This window comes from Palaemon carinicauda, chromosome 18 (assembly GCF_036898095.1).
Source record: "Palaemon carinicauda isolate YSFRI2023 chromosome 18, ASM3689809v2, whole genome shotgun sequence".
NCBI classification, from domain to species: domain Eukaryota; kingdom Metazoa; phylum Arthropoda; class Malacostraca; order Decapoda; family Palaemonidae; genus Palaemon; species Palaemon carinicauda.
Window position 1 is genome coordinate 30,325,421 of NC_090742.1, and position 16,592 is coordinate 30,342,012.

At 37.8% G+C, this 16,592-nt stretch overlaps 1 protein-coding gene across 1 annotated transcript in view; it reads right to left on the reverse strand.

Annotated features, from left to right (window-relative positions):
• The window catches only part of LOC137657747 (adenylate cyclase type 6-like), an 855,043-nt gene that overhangs the window by 336,633 nt on the left and 501,818 nt on the right, over window positions 1-16,592 (reverse strand). The window lies entirely within an intron of this gene.

The window sequence follows — 16,592 nt, forward strand, 5'->3', positions numbered from 1 at the left end:
TGCCCCCAGTGCCCCAGATCGTGGCACAAACCCCGACCACCTTTCAGTGGGTACCCCAGGCCGTGTCGACACAGTCCACGGCATTCACCCCAGCGTTCGAAAGGCAGTCTACTCCCTTTCGAGCAAAGCCTAGAGGAGCAGCCAGAGGCTCGTCTAGACGCCCCTCAAGGGGAAGGGGATTCAGGGGTGGTCGTGGTCAGGAAGGCAAGACCTCAGGACGGCAGTCCAAGTGAGGTGATACCGGTAGGAGGGAGACTTCTGAAATTTCGGGATCGGTGGACCTTCGATCCCTGGGCCCACAGCCTACTCAAGAATGGACTGGGCGGGAGCTGGTACAGCACTCCACCCCCGTGCCTTCGGTTTTTCCAACACTCCACCCCCGTTATGGAGGAGTACGTTCAAGAACTGTTGGAGAAAAAAGGTGATCCGAAGGGTGAAGCCCATCAATTTCTAAGGGAGGCTGTTTTGTGTTCCCAAGAAAGACTCGGAAAAGCTCAGAGTCATTCTGGACTTGTCGCCACTCAACAAGTTCATAGTGAATTGCAAATTCAAAATGCTAACACTGCAACACATAAGGACCTTACTGCCCAAGAGGGCATATTCCGTCTCTATAGACTTGTCAGACGCCTATTGGCACATCCCAATTAGCCATCGACTCTCCCCCTACCTAGAGTTCAGGCTACAACGAAGACTATACGCCTTCGGAGCCATGCCATTCGGGCTAAACATAGCCCCAAGGATTTTTACGAAGCTTGCGAGCGTAGCTCTCAAACAATTACGCCTAAAGGGAATTCAAGTAGTAGCCTACCTGGACGACTGGTTGGTGTGGGCAGCATCCGAGACAGAATGCTTGCAAGCTTCCAGTCAAGTGATCCAGTTCCTAGAGTACCTAGGCTTCAAGATCAACAGAATAAGTCTCGACTTTCTCCATCTCAAAAGTTCCAGTGGCTTGGAATCCACTGGGACCTTCTGTCACACCGTTTCTCCACCCCGGCGAAGAAAAGGAAGGAGATAGCGGGTTCTGTCAAGAGACTTCAAGATTCCGAAAGGATATCAAGACACGAGCAGGAGAGAGTACTGCGCTCTCTCCAGTTTGCTTCGGTGACAGACCCAGTGCTAAGAGCACAGCTAAAGGATGCAATCGGAGTTTGGAGAAGTTATGCATCAAACGCGTGAAGAGATCTAAGAAGACCAGCCGCTTCGGCTAAGTACTCTTCTCAGGCCTTGGTCCCAAGCCAGACATCTAAAGAAGTCGGTTCTTCTTCAGCCACCTCCCCCGTCGGTGACGATTCACTCAGACGCCTCAAAGGAGGGATGGGGAGGTCACTCTCATCGGAAAAAAGTCCAGGGGACTTGGTCCAGGCTATTCAAGACCTTTCACATAAAACTTTCTAGAAGCTAGGGCAGTGCTCCTTACCTTAAAGAAAGTCTCCCCGCGTCACTCGATCCACATAAGGTGGTGATAGACAGCGAGGTAGTTGTGAGATACTTGAATCGACAAGGATCGAGGTCACCACCTCTCAACCAGGTGATGTGGGCCGTCTTCCGATTGGCGGAAAAGAAGAAGTGGTACCTGTCGGCAGTTCACCTTCAAGGAGTCCGCAATGTGACAGCGGACGCTCTATCCAGGTTCACACCGATAGAGTCGGAATGGTCCTTAGACGCAGGATCATTCCCCTTCATTCTGAATCAGTCCCAGAACTGCAGATAGACCTCTTTGCGACGAAAGACAACAAGAAGTTGCCCCTGTACGTGCCCCGTACGAGGACCCCTTAGCGGAAGCATGGGACGCGATGTCCCTCGACTGGAACAGATGGTCCAAGATTTATCTGTTCCCTCCTCACAACCTTCTGTTGAGGGTCCTCAACAAACTGAGATCCTTCAAAGGGTAGCGGCAATAGTGGCCCACAAGTGGCCGAACAGCGTGTGGTTCCTCCTGGCATTGGAACTGTAGCTGAAGTTTGTACCACTACCAGATCCAGTTCTGACCCAGCGAGTCCAGAAGTCAACTATCTGCGCTTCATTACAGAAAACCCGGACCCTGCAGCTCATGATTTTCTCTCCCTAGCGGTGAGAAAGCGTTTCGGGATTTCGAAAGCCAGTATAGACTTCCTTGAGGAATATAAGTGCAAATCTACTAGAAGGCAATATCAGCATGTAAGTCTGCTTTGACAAGACCCATTCTATATGCCTTCCAGGTCGACCTAGGTAACGAGATCTTTAATAAAGTCCCGAAAGCCTGTGCTAGGCTCAGACCTTCAGCACCTCCAAAGCCCATTTCATGGTCTTTAGACAAGTTCTTCATTTCGCTTCTCTGTTGAGCAATGAAGAGTGTGCGTTAAAGGATTTGACACAAAAAGTTATTTTCCTATTTTGCACTCGCATCCGGGGCCAGGGTTAGTGAGATTGTAGCCTCTCGAGAGAGGCAGGTCATGTTCAGTTCCTGGATGGGGGAGAACTGAACCTGTTTCCGGATCTTACGTTTCTCGCCAAGAATGAGTTACCCACCAACAGGTGGGGTCCCTGGAGAATCTGCCCTCTGAAAGAAGATGCATCTCTATGTCCAGTAGAATGCCTAAAGGTCTATCTTCATAGAACTTCAGACTTCAAGGGTGGTCAACTATTCAGGGGAGAAACATCAGGCTCAAATTTATCTCTGAATCAACTCAGAGCGAAAATCACATATTTTATTCGCAGAGCGGATCCTGACAATACACCCGCAGGTCACGATCCGAGGAAAGTTGCCTCATTCTTAAATTTCTTTAATTGTATGGATTTTGAACATCTCCGTTCATACACTGGCTGGAAGTCTTCCAGAGTGTTCTTTCGCCACTATGCGAAGCAAGTAGAGGAACTAAAAGAGATCTGTGGTAGCAGTGGGTCGCGGTGTTAACCCTACTGTTTAACTCTGCGAGGAACAGTGGTCTTAATTGGGACGATTAATTCCAGGGTGAGTGTGTAGTTACATACTGTACTACAAACTAAGTGAGGGCACTGTGTTGCCCATCCAGACTGTTCCATTTCCGAAGGTGAACCTAGCATAAGTGCAGACATGTGTGCCGAGCGTTTCTAACGCTAATGTCATTGATTTGTAATACAGGCTTTTATGACTTTGATACCTCGGTATCTTAAAAGTGGCATCTAATGTTTTTTCTTTCAGACAAACAAGCTCTGTTTACTATCATACTTATGCTTAAAGTTTTGGGTTATCCTCTTCTTATATATATATATATATAATTGTGGTTAACCTGTCTATTTATTGCCTGTCAATAATCTGGTTCTTGAGAACCTTGCGTCTCCTTCACCTGTGTCAATTTATTGGTATAATTGAGCATTCATTCTATGTACCTTATCTGGGATAATTCTAATAGAATTGTTCCTTTATGCAAGCTATGTTGCATTGGTTTTCCTCCTATGCGGATATAAAACCTTTGTCCAATACAAGTATTGTGCGGAAAACTGGTCGATATTTCATATTGACGCAGTGGTCCTTTACAAACTATGCTTTACTTAATATAGGGCGAGACCACTATATTAGCTTGCCTGGTATTCTTACACAGATATATGTACTCTTCGAGACTTTTCCAGAGTCTAGTAGGACTCTTCCCTGTAGGGGGCAGGAAGCTCTAACATAGTTTATAGTTAGTTGAAAAGATGTATAACGGTAACATCTTAGGTCTCTAGGTCTAGTCGACCGGGAAAAAATTACCTCCGGGGAGTACGGCACGTTCTGAGAATCCACAGATACAGTAATGCTCTGGTACACTTCCATCAGGACGACATGGCTTGAGCCCAAAAAACGGATTTTGAGCGAAGCGAAAAATCTATTTTTGGGTGAGATGGCCATGTCGTCCTGATGGACCCGCCCTTGCCTTTCTAAGAAAGGGCTGTAGGACCCCTCCCTACATACAGTATCTGTAGCACCTCGTGTACGCTACAAGGAATACAGATGGCGCCAGGATTGGCGCCAGGCACGCATACGAATCGGGGGATAGGGAAGCCTTGGGAGCGGCTCCCCTTTTTCTTTCCCGAATTCGTATCTCGCCAATCACCTCCTACGAGACGAAATCTCTGTCCAGGATGTAGATTGCCATGTGACGTGTCTAGAATACGTCCTCTGATATGTCGCGATATCCCTTTCACGAGGGATACTCGCTCCAGGAGTTAGAATTCTGGTACCTTAAGGTAAATTCTCTGGGAATATCGCCGTAGTTGTAATATACCCTAGGAAGCTACCCTATAGGAACTTCCATCAGGACGACATGGCCATCTCACCCAAAAATAGATTTTTCGCTTCGCTCAAAATCCGTTATATATATATTTTACTTGCTAAGCTACAACCGTAGTTGAAAACGCAAGATGCTATAAGCCCAAGGGCTCCAACAGGGAAAATAGCCCAGTTAAGAAAGGAAATAAAGAAATATATAAACTACTAGAGAGGTAATTAACAATTAAAATAAAATATTTTAAGAAAAGTAACAACATTAAAATAAATCTTTCACACATGAGCTATTAAAACTTCAATAAAACAAGAAGAGAAATAACATAGAATAAGTGTGAAGAGTGTACCCTCAGGCAAGAAAACTCTAACCCTAGACAGTGGAAGACCATGGTACAGAGGTTATGGCACTATCCAAGATTAGAGAAAAATGGTTTGATTTTGGAGTCCTTCTCCTACAAAAGCTGCTTACCATAGCAAAAGAGTGTATTCTACTATTACCAAGAGGAAAGTAGCCACTGACCAATTACAGTGCAGTAGTTAACCCCTTGAGCGAAGAACTGTTTGGTAAACTTAGTGTTGTCAGGTTTATGAGGAAAGATGAGAACATGTAAAGAATAGGCCAGACTATTCAGTGTATGTGTAGGCAAAGGAATAATGACCCGTAGCCAGAGAGAGGGATTCAATGTAATACTGTCTGTCCAAGTCAAAGGACCCAATTACTCTCTAGCGGTAGTATCTCACGCACACCTTACTGTGTGTGTGTGTGTATATATATATATATATATATATATATATATATATATATATATATATATATATATATATATATATATATATATATATATATACACGTGTGTGTCTAGATACTCACAGACACAGTACTGTATACAAATATTATATATATATATATATATATATATATATATATATATATATATATATATATATATATATTGATAAAAATGGAGTATATCTAAATATTAATTTGACATACAAGTCCTGAAGCTAAAAATACAACTCATCTGGGTACAGAGAGAGAGAGAGAGAGAGAGAGAGAGAGAGAGAGAGAGAGAGAGAGAGAGAGAGAGAGAGAGAGAGAGAGTATGCCAGATGAACTGCCGTACCCAGCCAAGGATCGGGTTTGCCGTATCAACGATCTCAAAGGGAATGAATTATCATACATATATTTTCTTTTTATCTTAATCGAATTGTCAGTTAGCGCACCACCAGGATAGTGAACAAAGGCACAATTAAAGTAAGGAAAACTATTTAGATCGGTTCTTCTTCGCCACTAACTTAAATTGAATCTTGACCAACGGTTTGTCACTTGTGAACCCAGACTTACATAGAGAGAGAGAGAGAGAGAGAGAGAGAGAGAGAGAGAGAGAGAGAGAGAGAGAGAGAGAGAGAGAGAGATGACATTTAATTCTATTTTCCTATTATCCGTCACTCCCTAGAATGTTGGGACATTTTCCGGACATGAGCCCTAAAAAGGACAATCCAGTCACTTATAAATTGGCTGAATTTCACTACAAATATGGATCACTACTGTATACCCTATCGGCCCCTTCATGGCAATTCAAGCATTGTCCCCTACGTTGCCAGACATACTTCTCCTGCATGCGGTACAGTACCCAGATGAGTCCTTCAGTCCGTGACATGCGGCGAAACCGGACCAGTAACTGCAGGGCGACAAAGGAAGGAATTTCTCCTGGGTTCGTTCCTAATAAGGTCTGGAACTCTTTCTAGGTTCGTTCCTAAATCTATCTCGAGCGGGTACGAAGTCTCGGTTGGGGAAACGGAACCAATGTGAGGTCACTCCCCTTGTATTTCTAATTTAACGACTTCCATTACAGCAAGAGTTAAAATAGATTAAACCAAGAACAGCTGAATACCTCTTCGGTATAGAATTAGAATTTTGACGAAGGTAACAGTCCCAAAAAAGATATGATGTATTTTAGACGAAAACGCAAAATTCCTCAGAATTCTGACTATTCAAACAAGAATTATTATTATTTTTGGTGTTGTTTTTGTTGTTATTAGTATGAGTATTATACTGTACATTTATACCGAAAGAGAAAATATGACTGAACCAGAAAAACAGAACATGAAAAATCCGAATAACAAATCTGAACAAACACAATATGCATGTTACCCAAGTTTATTTTGAGTATAGAATTTGACCAAGCCGTTGCAGGAAAAATATTTACAATTCCTCATCATATACGTTTTTACGTCAGTTCTTTCTTTTCCGGGTTTTGACGTGAAATGAATCTCTCTCTCTCTCTCTCTCTCTCTCTCTCTCTCTCTCTCTCTCTCTCTCTCTCTCTCTCTCTCTCTCTCTCTCCTATATACACACATCAAGGCTGTAGGTCTTCATTTATATTTTTCCCATGATTTTCTGAACTTTCCTTTAACTTCAACATTCGTTACAATTTGACCGACTGTTCCACACCCCTTTTCACTACAGGTCCAAACCATCGTAATTAAATGTGGGCGACGTGATAACAAAAATAGTTTCTACTTACATCCTTATTTTCCTGACCCCAATGTGACCCATTACTGCTAGCACATAACCATTTGTATTCAATGTTTCTCCAAGGGGTGGATTTTCCTTCTACGCAGTAAAGATAGTAAATCTTAATTTACCTCAACCCTCCTCCATTTATCCGGTTATGTGGCCTACGAGGGGTACACCCAAACTCGGGTGCTTAGGCTAGTCCATACCAGGGGGAGGGGTGACCTTGAATATGGCCAGTGAAGTCATTCAACAGTACAGGTTAGTAAGAGAATACTAGAAACCTTATCGCTTTGAACAAGTATGCCCTGTTATTAATTAAAAGATTATTCTAATCCATAAAGCGTTATCTTTTTCAATAAAATCAAGAGCAAAAGAACAATCAAATTTTCGAATTAAATTCAAAAAGTAGGTTGACTTAATAACTAAGATGAATGACAATTATACATTTCAGGTTATATAGATACATACTCCTCTTATAAAGATAATTACATAATTATTTCATTAAAAAACCTAGAACACATATGGACCAGATAACATAAGACCCCAATCCTTGAAAAAATAAATATAATTATATTCAAGAAGACGTGACAACGTTCTTACCCCACACAATAAAAATCAGTTACAAGAATACCCTTGATTAGATCAGGGTAAACCGCAAGCAAACTCTAATGCAGGTGGCTGAGAAGGAGCAGGTACCCTGTGTAAACACCTGACTCATCTTCCTGCGAGAAAAGACGATTAAAGGAACCACGTGTTCGTTAATTGCCTTTGAAGCGTAAATGTTATTCGGGTGAGACACGTTTCCGGGACGTAAAAGAAGCCGGATTACGATAGCCAGTGAGTAATCTCTCGGCCTCTTACGGTATAGATGAGAAAGATGGGTTTATTCTTCAATCTGGCAGTGCAGGGTTCGACGTAGAAATTTCTTGATATATATATATATATATATATATATATAAATATATATATATACACACATATATATATATGTATATGTCCATATATATATATATATATATATATACATATATACAGTATGTATAAAGTATATATATATATATATATATATATATATATATATATACATATATATATATATATGAATATATATAAATATAGACATTATACATATATAAATATATATATATATATATATAAATATATATATAAAGTGTATATATATATATATATATATATATATATATACAGGTATATATATATATATATATATATATATATATATATAAAGTATATATATATATATATACAGGTATATATATATCTATATATATATATATATATATGAATCAATATAACTTATAAGAAAATATACAATTCATCATTTAAATTCTGTTCCAGTTTGGATTCTTGGTACGGACCGGATAGATTCAGATTGAACGCAAGTATTTGGTCGATCATGTTAGAAGTACCGTTATTTTTTAATGTTTCAGATGATGTTCAATATTAATCCCGTCGCAGTCAATGAAATAACTGAATCGAAGTACATATTGCAAATACGATCTAAGCTATTTTAATGGATAAAAAGAGGCAATGCAATCTAAGATAGTTTTATTTTCATCAAAGAAAATTCTATGGATTAAAAAACCTTCGGACATGGAAAGCAATCAGAGAGATGGCGTCCAAACTCCCTCCCCCTTTAACAAAAAGAAACATGTACGTCAGTAACTTTTTGAGATGCATTGAAAAAATAATTGAAAAGGAAAAAATAGACACTGCCTCAGACTAACTTCGTATATCAGGATGTCAGTAAAAGTGAAGAAAGACAGAAAGAAGAACTAAGGCAGTTATCTAAAGGAGAAATAATTATTTTATCTCAATTTTATTTATCTAGGTACATGACATACATCCTTTGCAAACATTTAAACAAACCTATGCTACGATAAACTATCTTTTTAATCGATATTTAAAGTATTTAGGTAATGTTAAATCTGTTTCAGAGAGAGAGAGAGAGAGAGAGAGAGAGAGAGAGAGAGAGAGAGAGAGAGAGAGAGAGAGAGAGAGAGAGAGAGAGAGTTAATGATTAAATATCTGTTTTAATCTCTGCATTAAGAAGATATCAAAGATGACACGAAGTAATATTTGGTAATAAAAGATTAGAGAAATTTCTTAATAAAGGAAATGAAAATGGAAAATTGTTTACTCGCTTCCCGGAATGAAGACAATTTCCCTTGTCAGCAATTAACAGCCATGAAGGATAAACAACAGACAAGGAGGTAATGCATGAATAAAAGACAACGACAAAATGAATAAAATTCACATACCGCCCCTCCCCCCCATCCCCCCAAAAAAAGGCACGCGCATCGACCATAAAAATACAGATGAACCCGAACAACTGAAGTCCATGCAGCACATAAACAACAAAGGGAAGGTGGTACAGTTTGACATAAAAGTTCATGTCACACCTCGCTCGGAAGAAGTGCACCCTGTCACACAATTGCTCAATTTAGAATTCCTGTATGTAGTCCCGCTAACCACTGATGCCATCTCTCCCTACACTTATCTGTGTTTGGTTACTCGCCTCACTGTAAGGGCGTGACAGGATGCACTTCCCTTGAGTGTGGTGTAACAGGAATTCCTGAGTCCAACTGTACATGTAAAATCAAAACTTTCCTAAATCCATTACCGACCGACTAAAGTATACATTAGCATGTCTGGGAGTTCACTTCTGATACGTTATTTTACAATGAGTAATTTTGGATTTTTGGTAAATTCTATATGCAATGTCAGGTTAATGAGTGTATGAATTGAAGGTCTTATAACTCTTTAATCGATTACAATGGAAAACATATTAATAAAACTTCCCAACGGGTAACGAATGCTGGTGTAAACAAATATTACTCACAAACACGCACGTTGTGTATTTATATACAAACATACACAGACACAGGCAGACACACACACATATATAAGTATATATATATATATATATATATATATATATATATATATATATATTCATATTTATATACACACATACATTACTTGTCAACGTAATATCCAAAGGGAAGGTAAGAAGCCATTAACAGATAAGCTTTATCATAAAGCCTATGGAGGCAAAAAATCCTTAGGCTACCAACATAATGTCAATACTTATAATACCCGTAAGTGCAAACCACTATGAAAATGGAGTATGGCAAAGAAAAACAAGCCCTCAAACCTTATCTACCTATCTATCTATCTATCCCCACTCACACGCATTTTTCTTAAATAAGCCAAAAATAACCTTTAATATCGATTTCGTTCTGCTCGGGATCACAGCCTCTTAGCGAAATTCAATTTTTTTGATGAGGAATTTCCCTATGGGTCTGGGATCCCGAGGCAAAACGAATTCGACATTAAAAGAGTATTTCTGGCTTATTTCAAAAAATGAAAATTGCGGGTGTTAGTGATGAAGTTATCCCAATTATATATACAGTACATATATATATATATATATATATATATATATATATATATATATATATATATTTATATATACACAGTATATATATATATTATATATTCCATATATATACAGATAAATTGTATATATATATATATATATATATATATATATATATATATATATATACACACATATATATATATATATATATATATATATATAAAATATATATATATATACACACAATATATACATTATATATATATATATACATATATATATATATATATATATATATATATATACATATATATATATATATATATAATCTTACAGTATCCCTGCCAAATTCCATAAAAACAAAACCAAACACCATGAAATAGATAATCATAAAGAAGGGAAAAGAAAGGGTTGGAGTAGTGCAATAACATTATTTTCCCGAGGAAGGACAGAACGAACCCAGGAATCCTTGCCTCATCTGTCTCTTGGCCAAGGCGTTCCAAATCATTATATATAAAAGGATTGTGAGAGTCAGGATGCATATCGTAAATCCTCAAGTCATTATCTATTCTGCTCTGAATATGTTACATAAATCATATGCCCACGCACGACCAGGATAGCTAGGGGGGGGGGGGTGAGGTTGGGTGAAGAAAAAGTACTAACTCTACCAAGATGGTTGATATAATCATGCCTGTCCTCGTAGGTCCGGATAAAAGATGAGGGTTGGGGGATATAATTCAATACATACGACTCGTAAAAAAAAGTTTTTTTTTTTTTTTTTTTAAACAACGTAGGTTTGTAAAACCTACATAAATCTAACCGAGGCCCTTTGCGTCAATAGGCGTATGAGGAGATGATGACACTGCTTGGATAGTTGGGGGAAGGAGACAGTAGGATCTTGCTTGACTGACTGGACTAGAGTGAGTTCTCAGATCCACTGATCTGATTGTCCACTTTATTCTGAGTCAATTCCACTAGATCAGACCATGGAAACTTCAAGCAGGGCCTCGATCCTATCATTGATTTTAGTGCTGCCTTTGACCGGTCATGAGGCAATTGTTTTCAAACTCAAATAGTTGGAAGTGGGTGAGTCGTTTCTTAGCATCATTATCGAATTTCTAAGTAATAGATCGCAAAGAGTTGTTATTGATGGGCACCAAAGTGAGTATAGGAATGTGCTATCTGGTGTTCCTCAGGGTAGTGTCCGTGACCCATTACCTTTCATACTATATGCATATGACACGTGGTTTGGCATAAAAAAAAACAAGCTTGTTGCATATGCAGATGATGCTACAGTCTTTGCATCAATTCCATCTCCTGAATGTAGATCTGGGGTTTCTGAATCCCTTAATAGAGATCTAGCTAAAACTAGTGCATGGTGCAAATTATGAGGTATGAAGTTGAATCCTAACAAAACTCAAAGTATGATTGTAAGTAGATCAAGTGGCTCTTCAACACCCGGATCTTAGCATTGATAATGTTTCTTTTAACTCTGTATGACTCTTAAAATTTTAGGCGTGATTCTCGACAGCAAATTTACTTTTGAGAAACACATTAGGTCTCTGGCTTCTTCAATTGCATACAGAATTGACTTATTGAGAAAGTCTTTTAAGATTTTTGGTGATCAATCTATTCTGAAGAAGTGTTTTATTGTTCTCCTGCCTGGTCTTCAGCGGCTGATTCTCATCTTAATTTTTTGGACAGGAACTTACGGTCTATTAGATTCTTATTCCTGATCTAGATATTAATCTCTGGCACCGTCATTCAATTAGTTCATTATGCATGTTGCCTAAGATTTTTCATGATTCTGATCATCCTATCATCCTTTACATTCAAATTTTCCCGGTCAGTTCCATACTGTTCGTTATAGGCATGCCCTTAATTCTAATAGTCAGGCTTTCTCCATCACGAGGCTTAATACTACACAACATTCTAGAAGTTTTATTCCAGCTGTGACCAAGTTGTGGAATGATCTCCCTAATCGGGTAGTTGAATCGGTAGAACTTCAAAAAGTTAAAACTTGCAGCAAATGTTTTTATGTTGAACAGGCTGACATAGTCTTTTTTCTATTTTATATATGAAATATATATTTTGAACTGATGTTACTGTGTTTAATTTATTTTATTTCATGTATTCATTATTTATCATATCGTTTATTTCTTTTTCTTTCCTCACTCGGCTATTTTTTTCTGTTGGTGCCCTTGGGCTTATAACATCTTGATTTTCTAACTAGGGTTGTAGCTTAGCTAATAATAATAATAATAATAATAATAATAATAATAATAATAATAATAATAATAATAATAATAATAGTGAACTGGTGTATGAATAGATTCCCAGAAGGCTAAAATGTTGCCAGATCTTTGCTCAGACGGCCTCTATAACGTTTACAACCCTTCCAAAAGGCTAAAATATCTGGGAGATTGATAGAAAAGCAACATTGTGAGCGTGAATGAAACACCAAAGTGTTCGCGAGGAGAAATACTTTTTCTCATTTGCTTAAAGTAGGATAAGTTGAATAAGTAGAGAAATAGCTAGGACCAAAAATTCCCAGTTTTAATTTTTTTTGACATTTCTAGTGTTTTTTTTTTTTTTTTTTTTTTTTTTTAGCAGCGCCTCTCGCTTAAAAGACCTAGTCATACTGTAAACGAGCCTGAAAATTAACCGGAAGAAAACGCCATACTTTCCAAAATACAATTTTGACAAAATGTCAATTAAAGAAAACTGAAAATGGCTATGCAACGCAAATAAAAAACGGTCGTCACCACCTGACAATGCTTCAACTTTCTCATATAAATCCCCTTTACAGGTTTCCATACTGGCAAGAGTCTGTGCCAAAATAATGTTGAATTGACCTTATTAATGAATTAATTTAAAATCAAGACAAACCGTCTCCTGGGGGGAGAAGGAACCAGTTTATTCAGGGGAAAAAACAATATAAACAACACTAAAAAAGGCAGAACTAAAAGGAGTCCGAAAGGGGAGGCATTAGGATCTCATAAGCAAAACATATAAACTTTCCTACATCATCGCCAAATTATAAGACACTGTACGCATAAAAGTACACAGCAAGCATGCATGGAAATGTGTCTCTGTACAGTTATATAGCATGTACAATTTGTCATTATTACCTAAAATATATTTCAATATGTGCCAGTCTGAATGGTGTTTTCTTTCCAGGTAAAACGGAGATCATTTTGACACGTTGTTTTACCGGGATTAATTGATTGATTTGATGATGCCAGAAAACCTCAAGTCAATAAATTAATTAATCAATCAATCAGGGTAAAACAACGTGTCAAAATAATCTCCATTCGAGATTCGACTTCTCTCCAAAGCAAAAGGGAAAAAATAACTTTACTCCGGAAGACAATTAAAGCTCGCCAACATTTATTGTAATGTTAATTCTAACACAAGTAAGTATTTGAAGGCGGTTCTTCACTTGTTTGTAATCATATCATTTTATTTATTTACACTCATTTATTCGTTATTTACATAGCCCTGTTATTTCTCTTTATATATTTTATTTATTTTATAATTTATTTGAATTTTTCATTGCTTCTTATATCGTTTACTTATTTCTTTATTTCCTTTCCTCACTGACCTATTTTTCCCTGTTGGAGCCCTTGGGCTTATAGCGTCTTGCTTTTCCAACTAGGGTTGTAGCTTAGCTAGTAATAATAATAATAATAATAATAATAATAATAATAATAATAATAATATTGATTTGTTCAGTTTAAGTTCTAATTCTAATAATAATAATAATAATACTAATAATAATAATAATAATAATGAAATGCAAAAGGTTTATCATAAAGAAGAAGGAAAATGTGTGACAAGAGGTAAAAAAAAGCTACACCCATTATTCACTGAAATGTAATTACCCCAAAATACCTAAAAAAAACACAACGGTAAAAAGGTTTAATTATAAATCTGAAATTGAATTACATTCCGCTTAATACCAAAATTCCTAACATCTTTACGACGTCAATACAATTTTGTAAGAATAATGAAATTATTCGTTATATTCAATTTTATTTTGAACTAAATTTACAAGCTGTACCCATAATCCCTCTTTAAATGGTGGAATTATCACTTTAATACGATTTAAAATGTGTATGTATTCATTCTGAAAGTCCATTAAATCGCCAAATGAGCTGAGTTTCCCACGGAGTTAACACATGAGAATCTAAATAAAAAAAAAAGTAATGGAGATGTAGATGTGAGGTAAATGAAAATAAATGATGCATGGATGTAGCAAACATATCTATTTAAATCTGGAAATGAGCGAAAACATCATTCAGGGGTTTGGTGGCCGATGTGGTACCGTCCCTAATTGGTGAACGCCAGGCCTGGGGTTCGAGTCCCGCTCAAAATCGTTAGTTCCTTTGGTCACTGCAACCTCCCCATCTTGTGAGCTATGGATTTTGGGGAGCCGATAGGTCTATCTGCTGAGTCCTCAGCAGCCATTGCCTGGCCCTCCTCGGTACTAGCTTGGGTGGAGAGGAGGCTTGGTCGCTGATCATATGTATATATGGTCAGTCTGTAGGGCATTGTCCTACTCGATAGGGCAATGTCACTGACCCTTGCCTCTGCCATTCACAAGCGGCCTTTAAACCAGTAGAGTCAGTAATTAAAAATTAAAATGGAAGAGAGAAATGACAAAACTAAATTACAGCTTCTGTTTTGGCTAATTTGTAATTTGAGACTCATTTTTTTTCCCCTGGTCCCTTTTAATGATATTTTGAATAGGCATCTGATTACGGGAAGCATCGTGGCGACTCATAATTAACATCATTAACGGATGCTGGAAGCAATTCTTTCAACTCCACAAAATGGAAAGCAGAAAAAGGTGAATTTTTTTCCAGCGTTTGATTTTAGCTGCATTTTCTTTTAGTTTTTTAATGCACCGATTGAAATATTTCAAAAAATAATAGAAGCACTTTCCATCACTTTTTTGTTTTTTGCGCTTTACATTTCTTTTTATTAGAAGTTGAATGTATTGATTGATATGTTTGGACAGACAAACAATTATTTAAAACTAATAAAAATTAACGAGGCATTTCTATATCTCACTTATTTACGTAGCCACATTTGTATACGATTATAAAATAGAATAATATCTCTCTCTCTCTCTCTCTCTCTCTCTCTCTCTCTCTCTCTCTCTCTCTCTCAGGGATGTCAACCCGTGGTCATTCTCAGGAAGAAGAATAAAAGATACAGGAGATCATCCTTCAAAATCCCAAAGTCCTTGAGAAGTGAATCCCGCAACTGTTTATACTGGACTGGATTTATGATTTTGGCTTAAAGGAACTGACACTGGAGCCTGGGAGGCCATTTAGCACCCAAGTGCAACAAGAGGAAAACTCCTCAGCATTTGCAGTATAAAGGAAGAGTTAAGAGGCTGGATAGCAACGAGGAAAGGAATAAGGAACGGAGGGAAAACATAGAGCCGGAAGGACGCTTCAAAGACCTTTTATGTAGTGCCTACAGTGCACCACTTGAGGTTCACTGATGATACTATGCCCTACGATTCCATAATTATTTATTCATCGACTATTTTAGGTCGCAGTTTAGGAATTATGAATTTTAGGTTTATAACTTAGCACTGGGGCTTAGGAGGAGTAACCTTGGGAAAACACAGACGTTGCCATATAAAGCAGAGGTTTGAGGAAGAAGGGATGCTAGACGGGAAAAAGAGCCTTAAGTTTGAGGTAGAGGAGATTCGGAGGAAAGAAAAACATAAGAAGAGTCAGGGATCAGTCCCATTGCTTCGACAATATTGATCATCAGTAAAATAACGAATGGGACTCAACCACTTCCCCCCGCCCCTGGGATTATTAAATCAAAATTAGTCATTTTCTCTCGAGATCCAGACCAAAGCTGTAACAACCAAGTGAATCGGGACTATGAAACTGGCTGGTTGAATACGAATTGTCTAGTTTACTTGGGTGAGGATTCGCACGCGAAAAAAAAGAGAGGCAAGTTGTTATCGTCGTTAATTATTGTGTCATCATCATTCAGTAGAACAAAATTAGCAAGACGTTGATATGTAGCCTAACCTTCTATCCCCAGAACAACTCTCCCTCTCTCTCCCTTTTCTTTTAACTTGAATTTCTCAAGATCAATTCTGTCATTTAATTTTTATTTTCGAAGTCAGCTCTCTCTCTCTCTCTCTCTCTCTCTCTCTCTCTCTCTCTCTCTCTCTCTCTCTCTCTCTCTCTCTCTCTCTTTCATGGTCGGGGTTGAAGTTATGCAATATTGTCTTCTGTAATATATCCTTCCACTGCCATATGTTCGAAGAGTGAATCAATATTGCATATATATATATATATATATATATATATATATATATATATATATATAATACACACATATATATATACAGAGAGAGAGAGAGAGAGAGAGAGAGAGAGAGAGAGAGAGAGAGAGAGAGAGAGAGA